This window comes from Harpia harpyja, chromosome 10, assembly GCF_026419915.1.
Source record: "Harpia harpyja isolate bHarHar1 chromosome 10, bHarHar1 primary haplotype, whole genome shotgun sequence".
In the NCBI taxonomy this organism is placed as follows: Eukaryota; Metazoa; Chordata; class Aves; order Accipitriformes; family Accipitridae; genus Harpia; species Harpia harpyja.
Window position 1 is genome coordinate 16,017,009 of NC_068949.1, and position 11,102 is coordinate 16,028,110.

Consider the following 11,102-nt stretch of genomic DNA (forward strand, 5'->3'; position numbering starts at 1 on the left):
ATCTGAAACCAGAACCTTCCAGGGCACAGGGGCCAGACACAAACCTAACCACACACAAGCCCCTGCCAGCTCCTGCCCTCTTATCTCTCTAAGCCTTCAAGAACCTTGGAAAAACCTGGGCCCCAACATGTTTACTTTTCTCAGCCCCAAACCCCAATTTAAGTCTAAGACTAGCAGTCTTCCTTAACCAGGTATGGCTGACAAGAAATGGGCTTCCACCAGCACTGACGGCTGCCCTTTTTCTGTTTCTACATCCCTGAATACGGGAATCAAGGACCCCATCAAGACAGCTGTTCTTGAGCCCAACCCAAAGCCCAACCTCAAATGTAGGCCAGACTAGAACTGGCAAACAGCACATAAAATGCCAGAAGACCACAGTCCCTCACACTATGCAGCAATACCAGTATAAGCCAGTGTTTCCTCTGTTGGGGGTGTGGGAGGAGGCCTGTTTACAGCCAGCAAAGAGCAAGTGCTCTGATCCGGTCACTAGCATCCCAACTGGCACTCACTGCCACCTGTGCTGGCAGTCTCAGCAGAGAGGGCAAAGACGGAGCTGGCACAGAGATAAATTGCTCTTTCCACATTGTGGGTGGCCCTTCCAACTCACGGCAATCACACTAGAGCTGCCTACCTGGGGAATGCCTGCTTGGCATATAAATGTGAGGTTTTCATGAGTTGTATTTCAATCAGTTTTCGGACGCTTACATGCATTTGCAATTTAAAAATAGGGAGAAAAATAAAATTAAAGAAATAACAGAGATTAATTTATCTTCCACTGTCCTGCTTTGCTTCATATTAACTACATATAGTATTCATATTGTATGCCTGCTTCTATCTGAGTTAAAAACCCCTCTGTTCTAGACTCTGGACAGTATTGATAAGTAATGAAGCTCACATTCATATAATAACAGCTCAAGCTAGGCTTTTTCCTATGCTCATCCTCCAATTCTGGGTGCATAAGACGCATTACCTTGGAGAGGAATATTCAGCGTTTTTTGTGTGTGCATTTGTGTGTCTAAATAAATTCAACATAAAAAGCGCTGCACACTTTATATAAACTTCAGCATGTGCAGAAAGAGTCCAAATTACACTCTGGCCTTCCCTCTCTAAATCACCTGCTAAGAAGGGCTGTGGGAGTTACCATCGATACCTGGAACCTGGAGGCATTCTGCACAGAGCGATTCACTCCGAATTGCTCTATGCAATAGCCACGAAGGAGAGAAGTGGAGCCTCAGCCATTTTCAAGACCCTTCTCAAAACTCTCCCTATTATCTCATCTTTGAATGTGATAAGGAAGTTCTTATTTAGCTTTGAAAACAAAGGAGGGGAGCAGGGTGGGCCTGTGACATACGCCACAGGTAAGACAGACACCCTAACAACCTTGAGTTTGACACAGCAGTAAACCACAGCTGGGCTGTTCCTTGCACACCGAAGGGTCAGTTCACGAGAAAGTCCCACAGCACGATGTGAGCAAGAGCTGTCCAAGCTGTTCTCCAAACATCTTAACAGCAGCAGGATGTGCTAAAGTACAGTAAATGTAACAAACGCACTTGTGGCTTGGATGTTTGCTCTCTGGCTGGGACCTGGGGGGGGGTCATAGTGCTCTTTGTTTCAGCAGAGCTGAGTCAGCATAAGCAGAGAGTTGAGACAAAGTTAGACGCACAGGTTTCACCACAACCAAACCAAACCAAACCACTCTTGCCTGTCCAAACTACATCATTCCTCCCCCTCAAAATCACCCCCCCAAAGTACGGAGAGATGATTTATACTGGGGTGCATCATCACTCTCCGCCAACTTCCATTACTACAGAGTAAAATTATGGTGAAAATCCAGAAACAACTGTTGATGACCATTTCAGATGACTGGTTTTGGTGGTGAAGAATTTTACACGAGCTATCCTTTGCATTTTCCTAGCGCAGCACCATACCTTCTGTCTGGCTGCTGAGAGAAACTATGGAAAGTGCTGGGGGATCTGCAGGAACCTGAGCCGGTCTGATGGCAGGAGTGAAGAGCCCGAAATCCCTCAGATGTCTTCACTGTCCATCACTATCTCAATGTTTCGAATTACCGGCTGTAAGAAGGAAGCAGACTCACAATAACATTGCACAGCAGGAACAGCAAAAGAGAAACAGTCCTGTGTTTTTGGTGGTTAAATCTAATCAGAGACACATGCTTGAGCCCTTGGCCATGATCACCAAACTCTGATCCTCCCAGTTGCCAGAACGAATATGCCACCTCCTATATAAGAGTTTATGCATCTCTCCACAGCCCACTCCCATCACTTGGCATATGCAAATTTGTTAAAATGACCTGGAATTCTTTATAGTCCTGCAAGATTCAAATACAAGCCAATAAACACCTCTTCCTCCCTCTCACTGTGTTATTCTCTTGTTATTAATTGAATGAATTTAACACTTTTACATCTGAAAGGAGAATGATCTCATTGTTACAGTTCTGAGTCACGGGGGTCTAAGTTCAGTTTTCATCTCTACCACAGACAGTCTATAAATAATGAGCTGAAGATCATTAAATTCACATTAACGTCATCAAAAGATAGTGATGTGATCGTTAATGATCTTGGTCAAATTTATAAACCTCTCCCAGCTCACTAATAGCTGAAAGTGATACTGTACTTCTTGGTTTGAGGAGTTTAAAGAACAACATGAGTTGTAACTCTACACACCCTTTTTTATATTGCAGCTCCACTGAGCAGCTATGCTAAACCTCAGCAGTATACAGGAGAACAGTAAAACCCTGGATAGAATCATAGAATGGTTTGGGTTGGAAGGGACCTTTAAAGCTCATCTAGTCCAACCCCCCTGCAATGAGCAGGGACATCTTCAACTAGATCAGGTTGCTCAGAGCCCCGTCCAACCTGACCTTGAATGTTTCCAGGGATGGGGCACCTACCACCTCTCTGGGCAACCTGTTCCAGTGTTTCACCACACTCATCGTAAAAAATTTCTTCCTTATATCTAGTCTGATAAAACACGTACCATGAAGAAAACTGGTAACTCAACTGCTTCAGGAAGATACTGCCCACAAAACAGAAGAAAAACATTCCTCATTCATGGAAAGGAAAACCAAGATTTAGAGAGGTGACTACAAGCATCTGACCACAAGCAGCATGCCAACTTGAACCTCCTTGGAGTATCCTAAATTGGATAACAAGAATGGAAGCACCCAACATAGCTGGCTGCTTTCAAAATTCTGGGACAAAGTTTGGGCAAACAAATAACTAAAGCTTGCACACAAACTGCAGTTTCTTCTGGAAAGTTGTAGCACATTATCTTTGTCCTTGATGCAGAAAATCTTGGCAAAAGCCATGTAACAAGAAGGCTTAACTTCCTCTCCAGAGCTAGGTTTTCTGGTACTTGGTTACTTCTCAGTGTCAGAAGGCAATTATTTTTGTTTGGCTTATTCATCATTTTTAAGAATTGCATACACTTTTAGACTGTATGTGATCTACTTTTGCTCCCTTGTGTCTATAAATAAATTGGATAGCTTATAAATTAAGACCCGTGTTAAAATGAGCAAGTTTTGCCTTGGGGTTTGACAAGGTATCTTAATTATTAGGATCAGTAAAAAGTTTCCATTCATCATCAGTTTTTCTAATACAGAAATCAGTTTTTGACCTTAAACACTTTCATCTTCTTTCTTTGGAAAATGTTCATATTGCAGTGAAACCATACTCTGATTTGAAATATTTTCATTTTCTACATAAATTTTGTGCTTAACATTATTCCACAGAGAGACTGAAAATTTCAGGGGGAATGCAAACGTGGATTTCCTCCAGCACTTCTCAGGGAGAGAAACTGTTTTCCATCCTGCTGTACTGACTCTTACCAGCAGAATCCCCTGCTCCAGCCATTTGCAAGGAGTGGGTATGCTCTTTGTTGCAATGGAAGCAGCGGAGGAAAGAGAGAAGGGGGTAACTTTGTTGGGAATAAGCAGGAAAGCCAGAGAAATCCAGATCACAAACCTTCTCCCTGCTCTGCAGTTTGTATCGTGCATATTTCACTCTGCGCATACCCTCCCACCTCACAGCCTGATCTCATGTTTGATTCAGAGCAAAGCTAGTCTCTGTCATCCTTCGGGATGCACCTTATTTTCTCTTGGCGAGCACCTCCCCCATTGCTCCTCTGATGAAGTACTGTCACAGCCTGGATGCACCTGGTAAAGGACGATTATGCAGAAGCCGCTGGCAGGGAGGGCAGCATGAGGAGCTGCAGAGGTGTCACACCAGCTTCCCTTCCACAGGCACGCCGTCCCCAGCCCAGGCACCCACGGCTCACTTATCAGCACCGTACCCAGCTCTCCATAAGCCAAGAAAGCTTCATACTGTGAGATGTGATGAAGGATTACTGAATAAATTAACAGAAAGAAAAACATCGCTGAATAATCATAATTCTTCTGCCCCCAACTGTTCTGGAGTAGTCCCATTGCCGAACATGGGATATGTACTCACATCTCCAGATATATGTAACACCTTCATGTTAGGTTTTAAATTTCTTTCAGGTTATTTTCTTGTATCCCATACACCCTTGATATACAAAGCAATAAATACAGCAAGAAACTTCTCATATTTTCCAAATGGATAGCAACGCTTTCTAAGAGACCAGATACACAATCATATCCATACACAATCTCATACCTGTGAAAACACACTTTATAATGATGACCAAATCTGACGGTGAGAGCTTTTTAAAAAAATGAAACAAAACTGGAAGTCTACCTGCAATAAAAACGTTTACCTGTGTTCACTCCCACTGCCATGAAAAGCTAGAAGGAAGTCAGAATTCTTGTTCCAGTAACTGCTAGTGAAGTGTTGTCATGAGGTTACAAGACAGGACTTGAAGGAGGAAATACTCATTTTATTGTTCAAGTGTGCACAGACCAAGACCAAATTATGGAGGTATGTATGGTCAGTATTTCATAAAGCACAAAATAATGTCAGATTTTCCTGTCCCTAACTCCTTAAATGGCCTGATATAGTTAAGTCAGACCAGAATCTTCTTTTGCTGGGGGAGTATTTTAAATGCTAAACTCCACACATATATCTAAATAAAACCAATTTTCGTTCTCTGTGGGCCCCAGTTTACTGGACTTCTGATAGCATTTCTGCTAGGCACAAACTGTGAGAAATGACTCACTGTACTGCACCAGGAACCAATAAAAGTTACCCAGGTAGCACAGCAAACATGCCAAGGTAATGGTCTAGGAACAGGAAGTACCCAAGGCTCCTTAGGACAAAGCAGTCTGAAAAACTGAATAACACCATTCCGTGAGGTCAGACGGCCCTGTTATTTCACATACCACAATATACTTAAAGCCACGCTACAGTTTTATACAATGCTGTCATGAGGGAACCACAGACGTGATGTCCTTAGCTCCAAAGGAATTAAGAAATTACAATGGGAGGAAAACAGAGGGAGACCAGACACCAAACATCTAGCAATTTTAGCATTTCCACAGTGACTTTCAAAAAGATGTCAAAGTGCTTCCCAACAAACTGTGCTGGTTTTGTTTGGTTTTGTTGGTTTTTTTTTTTTCCAGACAGGTGAAGAGACAGTGCTATCATGCCCTCAGAAAAAAAATGCTAGCCTGCAAAAGAAAAATCTCAGAGCACTTGCCTGCATGGTTTATCATGAGTTATTGTCATTCACTGTGGGTGGCAGCAGAGAAGGTTTGGAGAATTCCTGGGATAAAGCAGTAACTCTCCCAGTGCTTCATCTCAGATATGGCTCCTCCTGGTTGTAGTCTGCTAAAGAGTGTTTTACAGTGTTTGCAAAAAAGGCACTGCAGGTAACTGGGGAAAGGAGAATATTTGCCACAGCTGCTAAGTAATTAAAGTTCCTGCTAAGACATTTTACTAGCTTAGAGGCTTTTAAAGACCGCTGCAAAATCCATTTACAATTCGGTAACCTTGCTTCTTTGGAAGCTACATATCACTCTCCTCGTTTTGTTTTGACAGGGATAGAAAAAGAAGAAATAGTCCCTAGAATATCCAGGTATATTTAGATAGCCTACATTCACTTCGGCAGCATGATCTCTGATGGATGTGGTGCCATGGAGCACGACACAGATCCATGTGAAAGATGGCATTTAGTAGCAGACACGCAGTCCAAGTTATTTATGGAAGAACTAGTATTGTTCATTGTTTTGCCTGTAAAAATTGTACATATAAGTCAGATTTGGGGTGTGAACAATGAATGAATCAAGATTTTATAGTTTACTTGGTGTGGCTGAGAAAAATAACAAGACTTGTCAAGGCAGAGCAAGGAAATGCTTGTGTTCTCCCCATAAATCTTCTGGCTGGTGTGCATGCAATGGACATCACTGTGTAGATGCCCTGCTTGCAAGGCAGCAATATGACTTGTTGAACCAGGGGATGTATGAAAATTAAACATGCTCCTTTCACTGCCACCTCAAAATAGGTTTTAGCATTGCTCAGTGAACATGCCACACAGCTGGCACCAACTGTGACACAGGTCTCTGCAACAATGCAAATGGGAAGTTTTGTCTTGAGAACCCACCTAGCAAAGACAGCATTTTCCAGTGCACTTCAGTTTGGGGAGCTGATTTTAAGAGAATGCTACAGAGATTTGATTTTCAGAGACCAGGCAAGCTGTATTTGCTACAGACTAACTGAATAGTGCCTCAGGAATATGTCTTTTTTCCCCAAGGTTGGGATGAGTGCTGATGACCAAACAACATCGCAGAACCCAGCAGAAAACCACTCTTCTTCACTGACCTAAGTTCTAAGTGCCATCTTACCTGTCAGGTGAGGGAAACCCTGCTGCTCTTTCGACTTGGAGATCCTATTAGCCAGCATACGTTAGTTGCTTTGACTGCACTACACTTATCACAAATCCATGTGCACATTAATATATGTAAGAACTTGTACAAGTGCCTAGCGGGCAGTTAATCACAACCATCCATTGAACAGGCATTTTTGTGTGCACTAAACTTTTGAATGCTTGGGCTTGAATGCCTCCTATATAAGGTTTAACTCATCACCCATGAGCACCTATGCTGTACTGCCAGCTGGGACTAACCAGCTCTTGAACTAATACCCTGGATGCAGTTTGAGTCTCTGACAGAAACCGGGCTTGGTATGACAGCTTCTTGTGACTACAGAGATTTTTGTGATTGTGTCAGGCTGCAGAAGACAGACAAGTCATGTTCAGTTTAGGATCTCTCATAGGCACATAGTGACCTGATTTGTCTGATAATGCTTTCAGAGGCTGACCAGATGTCATTGTGAACATAAGGTGCTTATCCTACAGCAAATCTCTGGCCTTAGCCACTCCCTTGTGGAGCATCAGCTTGAAAATGTGGAATTAAATCCCCCACACCTGAAGATATTCACACTCAGTGCATTTGCAACACAAAAACAAATGTTGGCACAGAGGTTGAATGAGGACTTGGAGAAATCCATATCCAGACACTGAACTTTCCTAGCAGAACCTCCCACCATTGAGACACTGAAAACAGAAGTGATTTTGGGGAATTCCTTCTGTGCCGATAGCACTGCTCTAAGATCAAAAGACAAAGCACGACGAGACAGTTGCGTGTTCAAAAAGAAGGTAGGTCATCCAATGGCTACCATAAGTCTTATAATACTGAAGGGCTACCGGGAACCACAGACATCCATGGGTTGGAATCAACACCCTTGCTCATATCATTTAATGTAGGACTAGGGAGCTCTCTTTGCTCCCCACCAGCAATTAAAAAAATACTTGATGAGTCCTGCAGAGAAATTAGCTGTGATGAAAACAACTACTCACATCTAGTAAGAACTGGTTGATCTGAGGCAAAAAGAAGATTGATTTGTAGGGGGGATTTCCCCTCATCTTCAACCTACAAGAGGAGAAAGTCATTGCTAAGCTTTGGACAAATTCTTCTCAGAACAAACTTCAGTAAAAAGTGTATAAGAACCCAATCTGTATTCACCATCCAACAATACTTTGCTAAAGCTATTCATGGGGGGTAGTTAGCAACAACATCAGACAAAATAGAATCAGGCAACAGATGTCCAGACTTGATCCAATGAACACTGAAGTCACCAGGAGTGTTCCACTCAGTTTTGGCAAGAGAGTTATCTTACAAGAATATATAAATCTACAACAGGAAGTATTTATTCCTCTGCTTTTATGTTTCACCTGAGTTTATTATTTGAGACGATACTGTCCATGCAGGATTTTAGTTTTCCTTGGCAAATGCAATCACAAGAAGTTGTCATTGTAGTCCATACTTTGGATAAACAGAACCTCTCCAGAGTTAAAATCCTGAGCTCTTGAACTATACTCAGGCCCTTGCATCAGCTGTGCCACACAGTCTAGAGGGCTCAAAAACCACCATTACACCTTTTGGGATAATATTTTATGTAAAGAATACATAATTTTATTTCTTCTACTACCCACTTTGACAGAAGAGATCCCAAAACCCGCCTCTGCCCCAACACTCCCTGTCAGCAGATATAATTTCTCCCGCATTCCTGACAATTCACAGTCATAGTGCCAAATAAGACAGACTGATTTGGTGTTAGCTGGTGGTACTAAGCTCTATACAAAGTGAGGGGCCACGTGGCTCACTTAGCTGACAAGGTCAGACCAGGATCCAACATCTGTTCTGGCAGGCATAGAGATACTTCAGAAACATCTTTATTGGAACTTGAAGGCTGTGCAATTTTCAAGCTTGACAGCCGAATGCACACAAAAGCACAAGATACAAACAAATGCATTTGTCAGCTTGGACAAGCTAAATTTACTACATTATATAAGCATACAGCTTGTGTGCTTAGAAAAGCCACTGAACAAATATGTTTCTCCTCAGGTAATGCCAAACAAATACACATAGACATGAAAGGAAGAACAGATGCCTGTAAGTGAAGCCATAATCAGGTGGTAGCTCTGTTCTACCACATGGGGAAAATGGCCTGGTACATAAGAGTCAAACTCCTGTTGAGGAATCACCTTCAGAGGCTGACACATGACATCCCGATACCTCTAGACAAGGCAAAAAGCATGTTTTGGGCAGCAGTCACAATCCATGCTGAAATAATTTGAGGATTCCTGCTTTAGTTTGTTCAGTCAAGACCAGGACCTCACACAAGTAACATTTTTAACTTGAATAGCTCTCAACCTTAGGTTGAGGCCAGTCTGGGAACCTAAGTGAGTAAAATATTCAAGTGCACTGGATGATGTCCCTGCATCCCTCCAGAGACCCAGAGTACTTCTCTAATTGTGCTAATGGTCTTTGGGGCTTATGTTCTTGCTATCACAGAGAACATTTTGCCTGGAGGAGGATCAGAGAGCGTGGAACACACTGGTTGGAGGGTGTGGGGCAAAGAGAAAAATCATACAGCATTTTTCAGATATAAAAGAAATGGGCTTAAGCTCACATTAGAGAACAGAATCTTCATACCTGTTAGCAACACTTTATACAGAGCTGTAAACACATGGCCATATTTTACAGTGTAAAACCCTGCTGCAAACACATTTAATATCAAAAATGCTTTTTACATTTACTTGTCATTTTGTATTCTACAGATTCCTTCTGCGAGCTACAAAAGACAAAATAGAAATAAAATATGTTTGCCCAGTGATCAGCAGCAAAACAATCAAACGCAGCTCCTTCACCAACCTCCTGACTCAGATCTTGCAAAAAGGACTAGCAGCTCCTTTATCCTTGATATAAATGCTATGCACGGTCAGCTCTTCAAAAATAGGAAGCTGAGAGTCAGATCTATCTAATCTCAAAACCAGTAAGAAAATAAAGTAATAACAAGCACACAGAAGAGACAGAAATAGATTCAATTGCTCAGTACAATAAAAACATTGCCAATAAGAGAGCACAGCCACATGCAAGTGTCCATAAACTTGACCCTTGGGAATTGCATTTGCCTCTGTGGCTTACAACAGGCCCCTGGCTGTCCCCATTCAACACCCCCAAATTCTGAAGGGCACTGAGACCATTTCTATCATACAGAAAATTATGTTTAAGAGAAACTGCAGTACTATGAGTACTGAGGGAAAAATTACTATTTGCAATCTGCAATTTACCCAACAGCAGAAAAGCTTTCTACTCCTCCTCATATTCACTAGAAGGAAAATCGAATTTATGAGCATCCAAGTGATTCTGGTTTAAGGACTCACCCCAGGCAGAGAAATAGCAGCACATGCAAGGGACAGCTAGGAAAGGACAGAAGATACATGAGTGCAGACCCCAATCACTGCTAATAATGTCAGCAGAGTGTGCGTCAGTTTCTTTGTTACTCAGCCCTTTGGTATTATTCTTAGCATTTATTTCAAGCTCCAGTAAGTTTTATTTATTAAGGTGATCACACAACTCAGGTCCCTTAAAAGAACAGCTGCCTTCTGGCTTCAAGAGGAAGAGATTTAATCTGATTAGCTTTAACACCTTTTCAGTATGCTGTTTAATAACCACCTGATGACATTGTTCTAGGAAATTAAAGAACAGGGCCCTTTGCTTTTCAAGCCAGATTTAAACCCCTAGAGGACATATTGAAAAGCTTACCATTGTACTTGAATCTGGTCCTCTACCACTATTTTAACAACCTGCTTATCTAGTTTCTCAGCCCCTTCTAAATGATGAACTCTCTCACTCGCTAGAAATTCACTTCCAAGTGGATTTCAAGCAATGACTGCAGCAAAAATCATCACGTGCCTAGCTACAAAATAAATCCTTTTGTCAATATAAAATAAATCATTCATAGAAAAGGTTAAATATGCATATATACTGATAACTAGAAAGAATAACATCAGCCCTTTCCCACCTTCTAGGCAATCCAAAAATGCAAAACAAAGTGATTTGGCTAGCTGTCCTCTTTCTCTTATTCGAGGAGCTAAATACCTGTTTGGTGCAGATGAATATGCAAGTGACACAAAGTCCAGTGGCAGGCAGACAGCTTTGCCTGACTCTTTAGCTGCCAGGCTAATGTTAAAAAGATGCAGGAGCCTGAATGAATGAATAAACAGTGACTGACTGAAGCCTTTCCCAAACAAAAAATAAAGTAATATACACTCATGTCCTATCTGTGAAAGGAGGGCCCTCAACCAAGTAAAGCGCTGGCAGG